The 16,575-nt window shown below is 42.7% G+C and overlaps 1 pseudogene; it reads right to left on the bottom strand.

The window, feature by feature from the left end:
- Positions 1-12,429: 12,429 nt before the first annotated feature.
- On the bottom strand, positions 12,430-13,655 carry LOC129011496 (eukaryotic initiation factor 4A-I-like; annotated as a pseudogene).
- Positions 13,656-16,575: the final 2,920 nt, after the last annotated feature.

Here is a 16,575-nt window from a genome sequence, read left to right as displayed (position 1 = left end):
CAACTACAATGAGAGGGAAGTCTTTATCAAGGAATCTATGACCTTGAGGCTTGAAATTGACTGAGAAAAGTACCTCTGACTAGGAGGGAGCCTGGTGATAAAAGGAAGTAATGCCTAACAAGGGAACGCCTGGATGTTTTCATGGAAAATGGCAGCACAGTCCTGGAAAATCCCTGACATGCCCTATCTCTCCAAGACACAGATGAGATGAGATGTGTGGTATTCCCACTGGGACAAGCACTGACAGGAAATTAGGGTGGCTGGGAGGGCAGGAGCACCCACCTAAGGGATCGAGATATGCCTCCAAAATCAACAGCCATTGATTCATTAACTTACAAGTAAAAACACAATGGAGATGTTTTGGCTGTTGACACATGGCCCTGCCACTGAGGCCCAGCAACGTCAATTAGGAAGGAAACGGTTGAATGCAAGTTCTTTAGGTTGTCCGTGTGACCTCTAACACAATCACAGGCCTATTCAAAGGGTGGATGGAACTAACAGTAAGATGACTAACTCAAACCCGGACAGCAGCTAAGAGCGGTGAGTTCCCTGAGAAGTCCTTTAAAAGGAAGAATGTGGGCTTTCCCATCTCTATCTACTTCCCTCTGGAGAGTCTTTAAAGAAATCAAAGAGACTGAAGACAGGAAGTAGCCTTTATCCTGTGCTCTCACCACATCCCACTTGCTGCTTTACTGCCAAACAGAGGCCTCTTCCCTGATGTGATAAGAAGAGCTGCTTTCTTGAAGATCTGAGTGGTCCTTGGCGCTTATGGCAGTCTTGTCAGCAGGATGTTGGCTGCTGGATCAGGGGCTGAATCCTAATCTCTGGGAAAGCCCTATGGATAAAACCGTGAAGAGTTGACATGAATGCAAAACAGTGAATGAACCCATTCCCCAGATTAAAGGAAAATGGGGGATGAATGGAAGATGCTTGGGCCAGTTCCTTACAGTATCGCCAAAGACTGTAACACCAGGCTAGATCGAGTTCCTGCCCTTTAACTTAGCTTCTGAATTTTCTTTGAGAACACAGATATCTTTATCAGGATAGACAATACATGCGCATTAATTCCTCAAAGGAGGGGAAGCGCACTGAAACACATCAGGATGAAAACAAAACACACCAGGGCAAGCGACAATGAGGAAAACTACAAAACATCTGCCTCCATCTGGTCTAAAGGCAGGGCCATTAGTGCAGGATGTGGCACCAATTTAGAGCTGATTGCCAGAAAGCCCGTTACTCTGATCTTCGTGGACCACAGCATGAACTTTGTGGGCTTGAAAGCACAATGTTGGTGTTTTTCTGTGTGTGTGAATATGTTAAGGAAGAAATTGAAAGTGAGTAATCAATGTCAGGAAGCCACATCTCTTTTTCAGACATGACACATGTTTATTTTTAATGTGGTTCTAATGTCCCTCACCAGCAGAAAGAGCACTGAACTAAGAATGAGGCCCAAAACCTGGGTCTGGTTTTGGGTTTTCCACTAAGTGGATGGCCTTCAGTATTTCAAGTCAGTTGGGATTTTAGAGCCTGCAGTTTGTAACGCCTTGGGCTAAACACACTGGGAGATATAAAGATGAACAATCCAAGACATCTGTCCTCAAACTTGCATCCAAATTGAGCAGACAGGCAAATAAAAAAATAAAAAAAAAAGAGAAAACCATGGAGAGCATAAGGGAGGGGGTGGTAGGTGTTAAAATAAAAGTACAACATGTTAAGATAATAGGAAGCTGGAGGAGATTGATTTCAACTGGCAAGATATTTAATAGGCATAGAGGGATTACATTCTAGGTGGGGGAAATAGCATTATAACCTGGCAGATTTATAAAAACAGAACCACAGTGAGATACCATTTCACACTCATTAGGATGGCTACTATAAAAAATAATTAACGTGTTGGTGAGGATGTGGAGCAATTGGAACTCGTGTGCACTTGGTGGGAATGTAAAATGATGCAGCCACTATAGGAAACAGTATGACAGTTCCTTGAAAGATTTAAAGTAGAGCTACTATATGATCCAGCAATTCCGCTTCTAGGTATATACCCCAAAGAATTGAAAGCAGAATCTCAAGGAGATGTTTGTACACTCATGTTCACAGTAGCATTACTCATAATAGCTAAAACGTGGAAGCAACCAACCCAAGTGCCCATCAACAGTGAATGGATAAACAAAATGTGATACATACATGCAATGAAACATTATTTAACCTTACAAGGAAATTCTGACACGTGCTACAACATGGATGAACCTTGAGAATATGATGCTAAGTTAAATTAGCCAGTTACCAAAAGACAAATACAGTAGATTCCACTCATATCGAGGTACTTAGTCATCAAATTTATAGAGACAGAAAGTAGAATGGTGGTTCCCAGGGCCTGGGATTAGGGAAGGGAAGTGAGGAGCTGTTTAATAGATACAGAGTTTCAGTTTTACAAGAGGAAAAGAGTTCTGTGGGAGGATGGTGGTGGATGGTAACACAACAATGTGAATGTACTTAATGCTACTGAGCTGTACACTTGAAGATAATCAAGATAGTAAATTTTAGATTATGTGTATTTTATCACAATATAAAAACAAACAAGAAGAAGCAGGGTAGATTTAAGAGAAAAGAGTTTGTGAGCCAAGGGTTTAGGAGATAAAGACCAATCAGGGCCCTTGGAGAGGGTCTTGAGCCAGGGCAAGCCAAGTTTTTTGCCACATGGTACCTACCAATGAGAGGGGAGAGGAAGAAAAAAATAAACTCTAGATAGGCCATCTATGGGGAGAAATACATTTTGTCTTGGGAATGACCCAATAAATGTCATGGTCATATTTGTTATCAATATGTTTTATGAGTTTTTGCTATAAATATGGTATTTAGGAATATCCCAGTGCCATTTGGGATAAGATAGATTCTTATCCCATCTGAGAAAAGTCTTGTGAGGCCACGCCGTGCTCCATTCCCATGACCCAGACAAGCAACTTTCTATCTGGATATGAACCAGGTGAATATCCCAGATGGCACATCTAAATTAGAATTAGAGGAGGGCCAAATATAGGGACACTTTACAAAGATGTGAGTGGGGTGTAGGGGAACCATGAGGAAGAGAGCAGTGTATTGGAGCAAGTAACTGGGACTGTTACCATCCCCAGACCTACAGGGTGAGGAGAGGGAGTGGGTCCCGGCTCTGGAAGGAAGGGGCCACATTGCTCAGTGGCTGCTTTCGGAAGTACAGTGACATTGGTGCCCTGCTGCAGCCAGTCCTAGACAATCCCACAAGGAATGAATCTGGGAAAAAACAACCCTGAACTCACTCCTATCTGGGACCTCCTGCCAGTGTTCCTCACCTGCCAAGGCCAAAAGGGAAACCCGTGGCTAAGCGGCCTGTCTGATGTCGTCCAGGGCTCTCTAACATCAGCACTCCCTGGAAGGCCTGGTACAACACAGATTACTGGACCCCACCCCAACGTTTCTGATTCAGTAGGTTCTGGTGAGGCCTGAGAATTTGCGTTTTTAACAAGTTAACATTTTAACAAGTTAACAAGTGGGGACCACACTTTGAGAACCACTGACGTAGCCCATGCAGATGAGCCTCCTAGAACAAACAGCAGAAGAAAGATGGAGAGTAGATTTGCAAAAGCAAACACCTATGTAATTTAATTTAACTAAGGATGCTGATGGACCCCATATGAGTGTCAAAATCTTTGCAGGCCTCAGTTTCCGTGCCTATACAATACTCAGTGTCCTTGCTTACTTTGTGAAGTGTCCCCTATATTCAACTCTCTAATTCTAAGCCCTCCTGTCTCTAAAAGAGACCTGTAAGATGCCTTCTAACTCATTCTGTGATCCCATGGATGCAGAGCTGCGGTACCTAAAGCTCCATCTCTTAAATGACCATGAAGATAGTACTTCCTTGTACAAGTGAAGCAGTTACTATTACTATAGACATCTAGTGGTTCGTACAGTCATGTGATGCACTATGTGGATAGATTTTTGTTTTCTAATTGTTTTTCCTATTTGATTTAAAGCTACTGTGGACAGGACATATACAACGACCTTTCCAGAATATTTCTCTATAGACAAAAAGAGGCATTCACTACAGCAGATAACCTATGCTCCAAAATAGGCAGGTCCCATTTGATTTGTGCAAAATCAGACATCAAGGAGATCATTTTAAATGTCACAACAGAATGAACCTAATTAATAAAAGTCCAGTGGGTTTATACTAACTATGACTGTAAAATTGCTATTCAGTGTTGCCTGTGAAATACTTTTCTCTTTTCCAGAGCTCATTTGTTAGAATCAAAAGACCCCCGTGGTCCTCCAGGTCATCGGTGACTGCACATCTGTAAGTGTGTACATGGGCTCTGAGTGTTTATGCATCTCTTTACGGGTGTTTGACTTTGGGTCCCATATATTTACAGTGATGCGGATGATACAAAGGCATGGCTGAAAGGGTTTGGAAAATACCCATCTGTTCTTTGGTTCCCATTTTTTCTTTCAATTAACAACAACAACAACAAAAAACCCTTTTCTTAAGTTCTTATGCAATGGCTGGTTGAAAATAGACCCCCTCCCAGAAGTCTCCTTCTTCCTGCAGCCTCCAGGAATCTTAAAACGTCTTTTAAACAATCATTTTGCTCTCTCTTCAGGGTGTCTCTGACCCAGAAATTTAAGCTGCTCTTAAGTTACTGATTTACGTATTAATTCACGGATCTGTGGCTATGAAGTCAATCTGTGGCTTAAGGATACGTGAGTAAGTCATGGGGAAGATTTCAATTGGGATATTTCTGGCTGGATTCTGGGAGATTAAAGACTTTCAGGTGCCTTTAGGGTAGATCTTTCATTAAGAGCTTTCAGAGACTTGGGCCCGTGTAATAGCCTCCTCTATAGATCCATTTCATTCGTTCAACAAACTTTTCTGAGTACCCACGATAGTGCTCTAGAAACCCCTCATGGTGTGTGGTACGGACTCCTCATGTAGCAGACTTAAACCTGTATGTGAGGTACATGAGGAGCCAGAAGTCAAAGTGATGAGTTCTCCCAATAGACTTCTAGGGCCCTGGGGACAGACACTTGTTCATTTCATGACTGTATATCTAGCTACCTAGCACATACTGGGTTCTCAGTAAGTATTTATTGACTGAGTGCAGTAATGGAAAAGTAAACAAAGAGCTGTGGGGGTATCGAGGTAGGACTGCTTCATCTTCCCTGGGGGGCCCGGGATGGGCACCAGCTCACTAGGAGAAGAAGGGAGAGGCCTCTGTACCCTTGTCTTCTTAGGAGGCCATGAGCAACCGTCGCTCTGTACTTAAAGGTTCAATTTGTTTTGACAAACCAAAGAGACAAACAAAACAAGCCTGAATTTTGTTCTAAACATATAACCTCAAGCTTTTAGGGCCAACAACCTGAAAATGTCTGCAGACCTTTTGCACGGAACTGCCACTCATGGTTCACTTGACTCTGGGTGGGGAGGTGATAGATTCAAGCCAAATTACTTGTAACTTCAAAATTTATTGATTGTGAACTGAAGGGACCTGAGCATCATCCTTCTGAAGAATATACAGAAGGTAGTAAATGAGCTGGAGCCCCTGCCTGCCCTCTTCTTGTTCCCTTGTTATTTTTACTTGGCCATGGACCTGGGATGGGGCGGAATATTAGGGGATGAAGGTGAATATGGTGAGTAGAACCATAAAGCCAGAAATTTCTTTTAAATAAGAAGAAAAAGGAAACTCCCAATCAATTTACAGTCTTCTGGGAACTGCCTGATTCTGGATTAGGGAGGCAGGGGAGTTCTGTTGATTCAAGGGAAAGGCATGCTTGACATGGGAGTGTAAGAAGAGAGAGAAACTTTGCTCATTTGTTCCTTCTCTTCCTGTAACCAGCCACAGACTGAAATAAACTTAGAGACCCAGTGGTCGCTGGAGACCAGCTCATGAGAGCCAATCACTAAGTTTTCAGGAAATTTACCAAGCGGCTGATAAACACATCCGTTACTAAAAATTATACAAACTTACAATTAAATAAATTATATTAAAAATAAAAGTGTTAAATGCTCAAAACTCATAATTATTACATGTTTTACTATTTGGTATGCTTTTGAGGTTACTTATATCTGTTAAATCTGTATGGTGGAAGTATTATAGGTGGAATGTTACCACCTGTCTCTTCCTCAACCCCTAATGCTTAGTGGCCTCATGTTTTTCCACCCCCACCAGAGTCAGCTATTAAACATTTACTAGCACATCACTGCAAAAGACCCTCAGAAGTTTCCTAGGAATAGATTTGCTTAAGTTTCCATGGGCCTTTGGGTGCTGTGGGCAGTCCAGCTTGGTGGCCTCTGAGGACAGCTATCCTGAGTAATGTGTGCTGGACCATAATATTGGCCCTTCATTTGCAGCACAATTGTTGTGTATTGGGGCATTACGACATTCTGTAGTTGGAAATATTTCATTATGCAATGAAATAGAAAATAATTCAGAAGAGAGTGTTAACAGCTTTATTAATATATAATTCACAGACCATATAATTCACTCATTTAAAGTGTACAATGATTTTTAGTATATTCACAAAGTTGTGCAGCTGACACCACAATCAATTTTAGAACATGCTCAACACCCTAAAAAGAAACCTTGGGGCTGGGTGCAGTGGCTCACGCCTGTAATCCCAGCACTTTGGCAGGCTGAAGCAGTCGGATTGCCTGAGGTCAGGAGTTCGAGACCAGCCTGGCCAACATGGTGAAACCCTGTTTCTACTAAAAATACAAAAATTAGCCAGGCGTGGTAGTGCATGCCTGTAATCCCAGCTACTTGGGAGGCTGAGGCAGGAGAATCGCTTGAACCCAGGAGGCAGAGGTTGCAGTGAGCCGAGACCGTGCCATTGCACTCCAGCCTGGGCAACAGAGTGAGACTCCGTCTCAAAAAAAAAAAAAAGGAAATAGAAATACCATTTGACCCAGCCATCCCATTACTGGGTATATACCCAAAGAATTATAAATCATGCTGCTATAAAGACACATGCACACGTATGTTTATTGCGGCACTATTCACAATAGCAAAGACTTGGAACCAACCCAAATGTCCAACAATGATAGACTGGATTAAGAGAATGTGGCACATATACACTGTGGAATACTATGCAGCCATAAAAAATGATAAGTTCATGTCCTTTGTAGGGACATGGATGAAGCTGGAAACCATCATTCTCAGCAAACTATCGCAAGGACAAAAAACCAAACACCACATGTTCTCACTCATAGATGGGAATTGAACAATGAGAACACATGGACACAGGAAGGGGAACATCACACACCGGGGCCTGTTGTGGGGGGGCGGGGTATGAGGGAGGGATAGCGTTAGGAGATATACCTAATGTTAAATGAAGAGTTAATGGGTGCAGCACACCAACATGGCACATGTATACATATGTAACTAACCTGCACGTGTGCACATGTACCCTAAAACTTAAAGTATAATTTAAAAAAAAAAAAAAAAGAAGAAACCCTATGCACATTAGCAGTCGCTCTCCATTTCCCCTTAGTCTTCCCTCTCCTCTCCCCTCCAAGAATGAGGCAACCACTAGTCTTCTTTTGGTCTCCAGAGATTTGTCTATCTGGACATTTCATGTAAATGGCACCATACAATAGATGGCCTTTTCTGACCCACTTCTTTGACATAACATAATGTTTTCAAGGTTCATCCATGTTGCAGTATTTGTCAGTACATACTTCATTCCTTTTTATTGCTGCATAATATTCCCTTGGTTGGATATACTACCTTTTTTTTATCCTTTCATCAGTTGATGGATATTTGGATTGTTTCCACTTTTTGACTATTATGAATAAATGCTGCTATGAGTATTCATGTACAAGATTTTATGTGCGCATAAGTTTTCATTTATGTTGAGTATTCACCTACCTAGGAGTGAAATTTTGGGGGTAATATGCTAACTCTGTGTTTAACTATTTGAAGAACTGCAAAATATTTCCCAAAGAGGCTGTACCATTTTACATTTCCACCAGCAATATACAAGGGTTCCAATCTCTCTACACCCTCACCAGTACTTGTTATCTGATTTCTTTATTTTAGGCATCCTAGTGGGTGTGAGATGGTATCTCATTGTGGTTTTGATTTGTATTTTCTTAATGACTAGTAATGTTGAGCATCTTTTCGTGGGCTTATTGGCCATTTGTATATCTTCTTCGGAGAAATTTTCATTCCAATTATTTGCTCATTTTTAAATCGAGTTGTCTTTTTTATTGTTGAGTTGTAACACTTCTGGATTCAAGTTGCTTATGAAATATATGATTTGTAATTATTTTCTCCCATTGTGTGGCTTGTCTTCACTTTCTTGATTGTGTCCTTTGAATCACAAAGGTTTTTAATTTTGATGGAAGTCCAATTTATTTTTGTTATTGCTGTGCTTTTGGTATTATATATCTAAGAAGGCTTTGCCTAACCCAAGTCCACAAAGACTTACTCCTGTTTTCTTCTAGGAGTTTTGTAGCTTTAGCTCTTAAATTTAGGTCTATGATATATTTGGAGGAATTTTTGTGTACAGTGTAAGGGAAAGATCCAACTTTATTCTTTTGCATGTGGATATTCAGTTGTCCTAGCACCATTTGTTGAAAATAATATTATTTACAAATTGAATTCTCTTGGCATGGAATAGATTTTGAGGTGTTACCTTACTTTTTCACCTGATGCTACCCCTAATTTCTTTAAACATCTATTTATTTCCATTAATCATTTCTGGCCTCATAGCTCAGGCTGCTTGGCCAGGCCTTCGCCTGAGGCACCCATTTTAACACACACTGGTGTATAGAGCCCAGACCGGAGGCACTCTCTAATCTCCATGTGCATTAGCCAGGGTAGACCAAGTACTGTAACAAACAGCCTCCTACATCTCAGTGGCCCAACACAATCAAAGTTTATTTTCCTCTTATCGTAGTCCCGTGTGAATTGGTGGGGGAACGGATGTTCCATGCATGTACTCAGGACTCAGTCTCCTTCCAGCAAGAGGCTCTTCTGTCGCCTAGGGCTTTATAGTCCTCTTTTTTCCCTTAGCCGCTGACCAGACCCAGATGGTCGGGTCTGCTGTCCCCAAGGGCTTATTGTCCTTCACTAGATCTTCTGGATCTGGCCAGTAGTCAAAGGAAGAAAAAGAGAGAACATGGAGGATCTTGCAGGAGTTTTTTTAAGGGCCAGGCTTGGAAGCAGCACACATCATTTCTAATTCCCCAGGACTCATCATACAGCTCCAACTGGCTGCAAAATAAACTGAAAAATGTCGACTCACTGTATGCTGGGAGGAAGAAGAGACAGGATTTGGTGAACATACAGCAGTCTCTGCCGTAACATCTATATAATCTATTTTAAGAATTGACCCCCAAAAATTATGAGTGTGAATATCTTTGCTCCTAGCTGCTGCAGAAACCCTCCACCTCCAGTCTCCCTCCTCCACATTCTATGACAGGGGAATATCTCTCCAGCAGCTCAGTTGCAGTTTGTGTGAGCCCCTTTGGAAGGCAATTGCTGGTTTGAAGAAAGGCAAAGATCTGTCTGAGCGGAACAGAGAGCAGAACTGCAGCAGAGTCTATGGGAAATCCAGTAGAAAATTCCAGGGGGAGGGAGCTGGTTTCCTGAAACTTTAAGCTCGATGGGACCTGAACAATATATCATGGCAAATCCTTGAGTGTTGAGTATGCTAAGGTTATAGTCTGTATTATGAATTTGGATCTTGTAAATGTCCATTTATTGAATGTCATAAACTGAGGGATTATGAACAAATGAGGCAAGAAGACAGAGCGGGTTTCTCCTGTCTGGAAAGAACTCCTAGGATTGAAATTTCGTGGGCCTCTGATTAAACCGTGCTTTTGTTGCATGTCGTATGAGACACTGATTTTTCCTTGTCTCTTCTATATTCTTCTGCTGAAGCTGAAGTCCTTTCTTCCACTCTGCCATTCACAGCAGTAGAAGCAGCAACTACATGTTTTCCAGAGCCATCATTAAGAAAATGAGAAGGCACCAGGTCTCTCCTACACCGTGTGCTGTCCCCAGTAAACTAGCCCCATCCTTTTGTCTTTTCCTCATGGAGGCCTCAACTGCTGGTCCCCTTCGGAAGGGCTCCAAGCCCCGTGCACCTCACTCTAAGTCTGGGCCCTAAACTGAACTGATACCCATGTTAGAGGAAACATATTTGTGCATTTCTGAAAGACTCAATTTGCCAACTTTTCAGAAGATCACAGACCCCATCTGTGATTTGCTCCTTCACTAGTGATTTTGAATAATATCGTGTGTGGATGGGCGTTTGCTTCCTTCTACTCTGACTGTCCCTTGAAATGTGTCTCAGGCCACACCCTCTACCTGGAACACCCGCTTCACTCCAAAAGCCCCCTCCTACCAATATTCAAATAATTCTAAAATCACGCTTCTCTCACAGAGCCTTTCCCAGTAAGCTGGACCAGGATGATGGTTCTCTCTCCTCCCCCAACCCCCAAAACCCATCCTGTCTGGACCTGCCATGCACGGGTCATTCGTCACACAACCACACCAAAAACTCTTGCACCATTTCTTTATTCATTACATTTCACTAATTAATACATTTGTTATTTGTCTCGGGCTGGTTTGCCCAGTTGTAGCTGTCAGTCTGAATCAGTGAGCTCCATCTGACACTGCAAACTTCTAGAATAAGGGATCCTTTCATTCTTGATTATAGCCACCAATAATCATGTTCTGTTTTTTCTTGGGTTCTGGCCTGTGGTCACACAAAGCATCAGAACTGAAGTGCTGCCTTTAGCTCCCACAATGCATATGGTGACTAAAGGGAAAGAAGGGAAAATGGAGTGAGCCCAACAGATACTAAGACCATTTATCATGGGCCCTGATTTAAACACAGCACCTTAGGGATTCTTACCTGAAGCCAGTGAGGAACATAGCTTCGTCCTTATTTTCTAGATGAGACTCAGAGAGGTTAAGTACCTTGCCCAAAATCAAACCCTAAATTCTGGAACCATTATGCAAATCATGTCTGTCTGATTTTCTGTTTCTCGATGCCTCCTTAAGCCCAAGTGGCAGGTGTTACTGTTCACCACACTTGCTTAGAATAAAGAGCCTCAGAGCTTTCTCTACATATATGTGTTGATCACAAAGGAGAGAGGATAGCAGCAAAAATCCATCTCTTCTATTAGATCATTAGCTCAATACATGTGCCCTATTGATAATAGGTGAGTACTTTCATTTAGGTACTCATCTATCAAGAAAGATAGCAAGTGCAATGAAATGGGTAGAAACATCCCATTCCCCTCCCCCACCCCCATGAAGGAGCTGAGTAATATTTCCATAGAGAAAAATTACATGATCATAAGGATGAATTTGGGACTCAGTTCTTTCCTATATGTTGGTGAGAATGGATTGCTTTGAGGAAAGATAACAGGCTAGCATGCATGGACTAAAAAATATTTAAAGGGTCCCTTTCTCTGCACATAGCTGGGCTTGTAAAGTTCTTTTACAGCCTATAGCAGTGACCCAGGTAGTGTTCAGGTACATGGAAAGGGTTTTACAGAAGATTCCATTAAGTACACAGTGAAAGGCTTTTGGCTTTTGATTATTAGCAACTGATAGGACCATCGGGACGTGCAGATGGAGTGCAGTTGATTCCCAATGAGGCTATTTCTGTCATCTGTCAGGTCTCCTCCCAGATCCTCCTCCCTCACAACCACTACCTGGCCTGGCAGGCAGCAGTGAGGGTGAGAGTCACGGAGAGGGAAACAAAAACAACAGTAATGCCATTTACCTGCCCCTGATCTCAAAACACAGTGGCTTAAAACAACTATTCATTTGCTCACTAATTTATGGGTTAGTAATTTGGACTGTGCTAAGCTAGGCCAGCTAATCTGTGCTCTGAGTGGTGTTGGCGGTGCTCAATCATGTGGCCAGGTCTTGTTGGCTAGAAAGGCTGGGCTGGCTGAGTCTCCCTCCCTGTGTTCTTTTGCCCTCTAGGAGGCTAGCTTGGGCTGTTTACATATTGAAGGAAAAATCCCCACCAGCTAGAGAGAGTAGGTCCCACTGTAAATTTGCTTTACAAGCCTCTGCTTGTATCACTGTTGCTAATATCCCATTGATTGAAGCAAGTCACACCACCAAACCTAGCATCAATGTGAGAGGGAACTATGCAAGGACATGAGTTCAGAGAGATGTGATGTATTGAGGACCATCACTGTAACAATCTACCATACCATATTTTATAGAATATATGCTACAGTGTGTTTTATGCTCTCCATATGAGCAACTTTTTCTTTTGGAAAAATTCATTCTTTTTTTTGCCTCAAAAAGTGACATTTATTCACAGAAAAAAATGACAGATGTCCATCCCTTGGCTCCCTTCCCTCCCGCAGACCTGCTGCTCCTCAGCCCCCCAAGATTGAACACTGGCTGGTGCTAGGAAGCAGGACAGCCCCTCAGATGAGGTCAGCAATATTGAGGGGCATTTCCTCAATGAAGGTGTTGTAGAAGGTCTCGATGTCTCAAAGAGTCCTCTTGTCTTCTTCTGTCCCCATGTTAATAGCCACACCTTTATGGCCAAACTGTCCACCTCGACCGATTCTGTGGATATAGTTTTCCCTGTTGGTGGGAAGGTCATAGTTGATGACTAAAGAACCCTGCTGCACATCAATGCCTCTGGCCAGCAGGTCAGTGATAATCAAAACTCTGCTAGAGCCAGAATGAAACTCCCGCATGATCATGTCTCGTTCCTTTTGGTCCATATCTCCATGCATGGCAGAGACAGTGAAATCTCGAGCATGCATCTTCTCGGTGAGCCAGTCCACCTTCCTTCGGGTGTTGAGGAAGATAACTGCCTGGGTGATGGTCAGGGTTTCATACAAGTCACGCAGTGTGTCCAGCTTCCACTCTTCTCGTTCCATGTTGATGTAGAATTGGCAGATACCCTCCAGGGTCAACTCTTCTTTCTTGACAAGAATCCAAATGTGGTCCCTCATGAACTTCTTGGTCACCTCAAGCACATCAGAAGGCATTGTAGCTGATGGCAAAACTACCTGGGTGTTTCTGTTGAGCTTTTGGAATATGTCTAGATCTGGTCCTTGAATCCATGGCTTACCATTTCATCAGCTTTGTCCAGTACAAACATCTTGATGTATTTGGGAGACAGGTATCTCCGGTTAAGCATATCAAACACATGGCCGGGGTACCCACAATTATATGGGGAGCTTCCATCTGCAGTTTCTGTACCTCAGCACGAACGTTGGTGCCCCCAATACAGGTGTGACAGGAGGCACCCATGTAGTCTCCTAGTGCTATGAGCACCTTCTGTATCTGCTGAGCTGATTCTCAAGTGGGCGCTAGGACCAAGGCCTGGGTGGTTTTTACATCTAATTCAATCTGATGCAGAATTGATATGGAAAATGTGGCCATTTTCCCAGTGCCAGATTGGGCTTGAACGATCACAACATAACCCTTGATACAAGGTAGAATGGCTCGCTGCTGGATGGCAGAGGGCTTCTCAAAACCATAGGAGTAGATGCCACGGAGAAGGGACTCCAAGAGGTTCGTGTCATCAAAGCTGTCAACAATCTCATTTCAGTTACTCTCGATGACACCTTTGGGCTCCATCCCATCAGGGCCATTGTCTCTGGATTGGGAATCCTGACTTGCAGACATGATCCTTAGAAACTTAGCAACAAATTAGTTCTTAATGCACATTGATTACTGTGATAACCAGCCTCTAAGATGGTCCCCAATGATTCTCACCACATGGTGATCCATGTAGCTAATAAGATATTGAGGAAATGACTGTGTGACTTCAGAGGTTAGGTTATAAAAAGACCTTGCAGCTTCTGCCTCACTTGTTTGGATCACTTACTTTGGGAAAATTAGCTACCTTGTCATGAGAACACTCACTCAGCTGTATAGAGAGGTCCATGTGATGAGAAATTGAGGCGTCCTACTGGCAGCCAATACTGGCTTGCGTAACACATGAGTATGCCATCTTAGAAGCAGATCCCCCAGCCTCAGTCAAGCCTTCAGATGACTGCAGCGCTGTGCAGACTGAGCCAGAACCACCAGCTAAGTCATTCCCAAATCCTGACTCACAGAAAGCATGAGATAATAAATGTTTATTATTATTTTAGGCACTAAGTTTTGGAATAACTTGTTATGCAGAAGCAGGTAACTAATACAATTACCTACCAGCTTTATTTAGGCAAGACATAGAAGGTCTGAATTAACTTCTGAGATATTTTGATTATCTAGAAAATTAAACTTATTTATCTTAGACATCAAATCTATTTTTTCCCTTAAGGAGAAATAGGTTTTGCCTTTAATATGAATAGTATTTAAACAATAAATGGATAGCAAAACATTATATCTTGTGCAAAAAAAAATCCAGCATCATCAGATGTATACTTTTCTCTAGCAAACAAAAGCAACAAATCATTCCGTGGTTTGTTATGCAAAAGAGATGTATTTTTAAATGTTTTAAGATATAGGGAGATAAGGAATTTGACTGAACAGCATGTCCATGGAGACTTCTAAATTTTCTTCAAACAAATCCTGTATTTAAAAAATATAACTAGTGATGATTCCCTGGGGAATTCCCCTAAGCCCTACTTTACTGCTTGGTACATGGTGTGCTCTTATTAAATATGGTTGTGTCATTTGAGATTTAAGCAATACAGTGTTGGGTTGAATCCTGGCTCCATCATTTCCTAAAGTAATTTCTCTGAGCTTTGCTTTCCTCATCTCTATGTGGAGCTAAAGATGCAAATCGTATGGGATTGTTAGGGGACTTACATGTGGTAATGTATATAAGGGACTTACATCTATGTTATATATCACATATACAACAGACTTGTGCTGGTAGCAAGACACGCTGTTATCTTCTTTGTGGCACCGTGTCATATGCGTTTTATGACTCCTCCATGCAGCACATTTGTTTTGTGCTAGGAGACACACTTTCATAGTAGGAAGATTCACTAAAATATTACACTGATGGCCTCATATAAACTTTATGCTCCTGGGAACTATTATAGTTCTTTCTATCTATAAAATAAACCCAAAAGAAGTTGAAATATCAATTATTAGAGATTCTTTAATAAAACTGAGTAATTTAAAAAATAACATTAGGCCAGGCACAGTGTCTCACGCCTGTAATCACAACAATTTGGGATTGCTTGACCCCATGAGTTTCAGGAGGATTGCTTGACCCCATGAGTTTCAGACCAGTCTGGGCAACATAGCAAGACCCAATCTCCAAAAACAATTTAAAAAATTAGCCGGGCACGGTGGTGTGTGCCTGTAGTCCCAGCTACTCAGGAGGCTATGGTGGGAGGATGGCTTGAGCCCAGGAAGTCGAGGCTGCAGTGAGCTATGACTGCCGCTGTACCCCAGCCTGGGCAAAGGGGCAAGACCCTGTCTTTAAAAGAAAAGAATAAAAGAAAAGAGAACACAGAGAGAAATTAGAAACAAGCTTATTGCAGTTACCAATTCTGTGTATCTCATGAAGTTCTGACTCTCCCTCTTTGGAATACTTGGGCCAATAGAGCTTAATTGTATGCTCAGTTTGATCATATTTTACGTGCAGCTTTAAAAAATGTCATTTATTCATTCATTCAGTAAATGAAAGGACGGACTCCAAGATAAGCAACTGCAGAGTGGGTGTGCCCAACCAGACCTCAACCCCGTCCCCAGTTCTGATTGTCTTCTGTCTAAAAGTTGTACGGACATTGTCTGATGCTGCCCAGTTGTGGAGAAAGGTGTAGGAGAGACAGCCAAAAGAGGGTGTGTCGCTTGGGCAGCCTGCCCTTCCTCCATTTGACACAGAAATGGCCCACGAATTTCCTGTGGGTTTTCCAGACAGCTGAGAGGTGGCTAGACTTAAGCTACCTTAGGTACCCCACCCAAGGCCACTGTCCTTCAGGCAGGGCCAACCGAGGAGCTGTGGTGAAGGCCGTAGGTGGGCGGAGAGAGCTCTAACGCCAGCCAGAATCCGATCTTCATGCCGCAGAGCTGCAGCAGGGAAGGCATCTGAGGCGCATCTAGAAAGCCCAGAGATTGGTTCCAGGAGAGATCCAGCATGTGACCCCTGCCTCACAAACAGTCAGACTGTTTGTGTCTGTAGCCCACAAGGCTACAGGGATCCAGGGAGAGGAGACTGCCTCCCCGCTCCGGGCAGCCCAGCAAGGAGCTGTCCCCGCTGCTCTGCCCACCTTCTGCTGCGACCCAGGAGGGTAGGTCCAGGGGAGCTGGAGGGGAAAAGTGTGTATCCGCCATGACTTTGTCTCCTATGTCATGCTGCTGGGGGGAAGAGGAGGCTGACTTCAAGTAGAATCTAAGGTTACTATTTTAAAAGGAAAACTTTTTATTACGGAGAATTTCAAACACAATGCACAGCTTTTAAAAAAATATCATTTATTCATTCACTCAATAAATGAAAGGACAGACTCAAAGATAAGCAACTGCAGAGTGGGTGTGCCCAACCAGACCTCAACCGTGTCCCCAGTTCTGATTGTCTTCTGTCTAAAAGTTGTACAGACATTGGCTGATGCCGCCCAGATGTGGAGAAAGATATGAGAGACAGCCA

The sequence above is a fragment of the Pongo pygmaeus genome, chromosome 14 (genome assembly GCF_028885625.2).
Source record: "Pongo pygmaeus isolate AG05252 chromosome 14, NHGRI_mPonPyg2-v2.0_pri, whole genome shotgun sequence".
NCBI classification, from domain to species: domain Eukaryota; kingdom Metazoa; phylum Chordata; class Mammalia; order Primates; family Hominidae; genus Pongo; species Pongo pygmaeus.
Note: the sequence above shows the minus strand (reverse complement) of the source record. Positions and strands in the feature narration are given on the sequence as shown.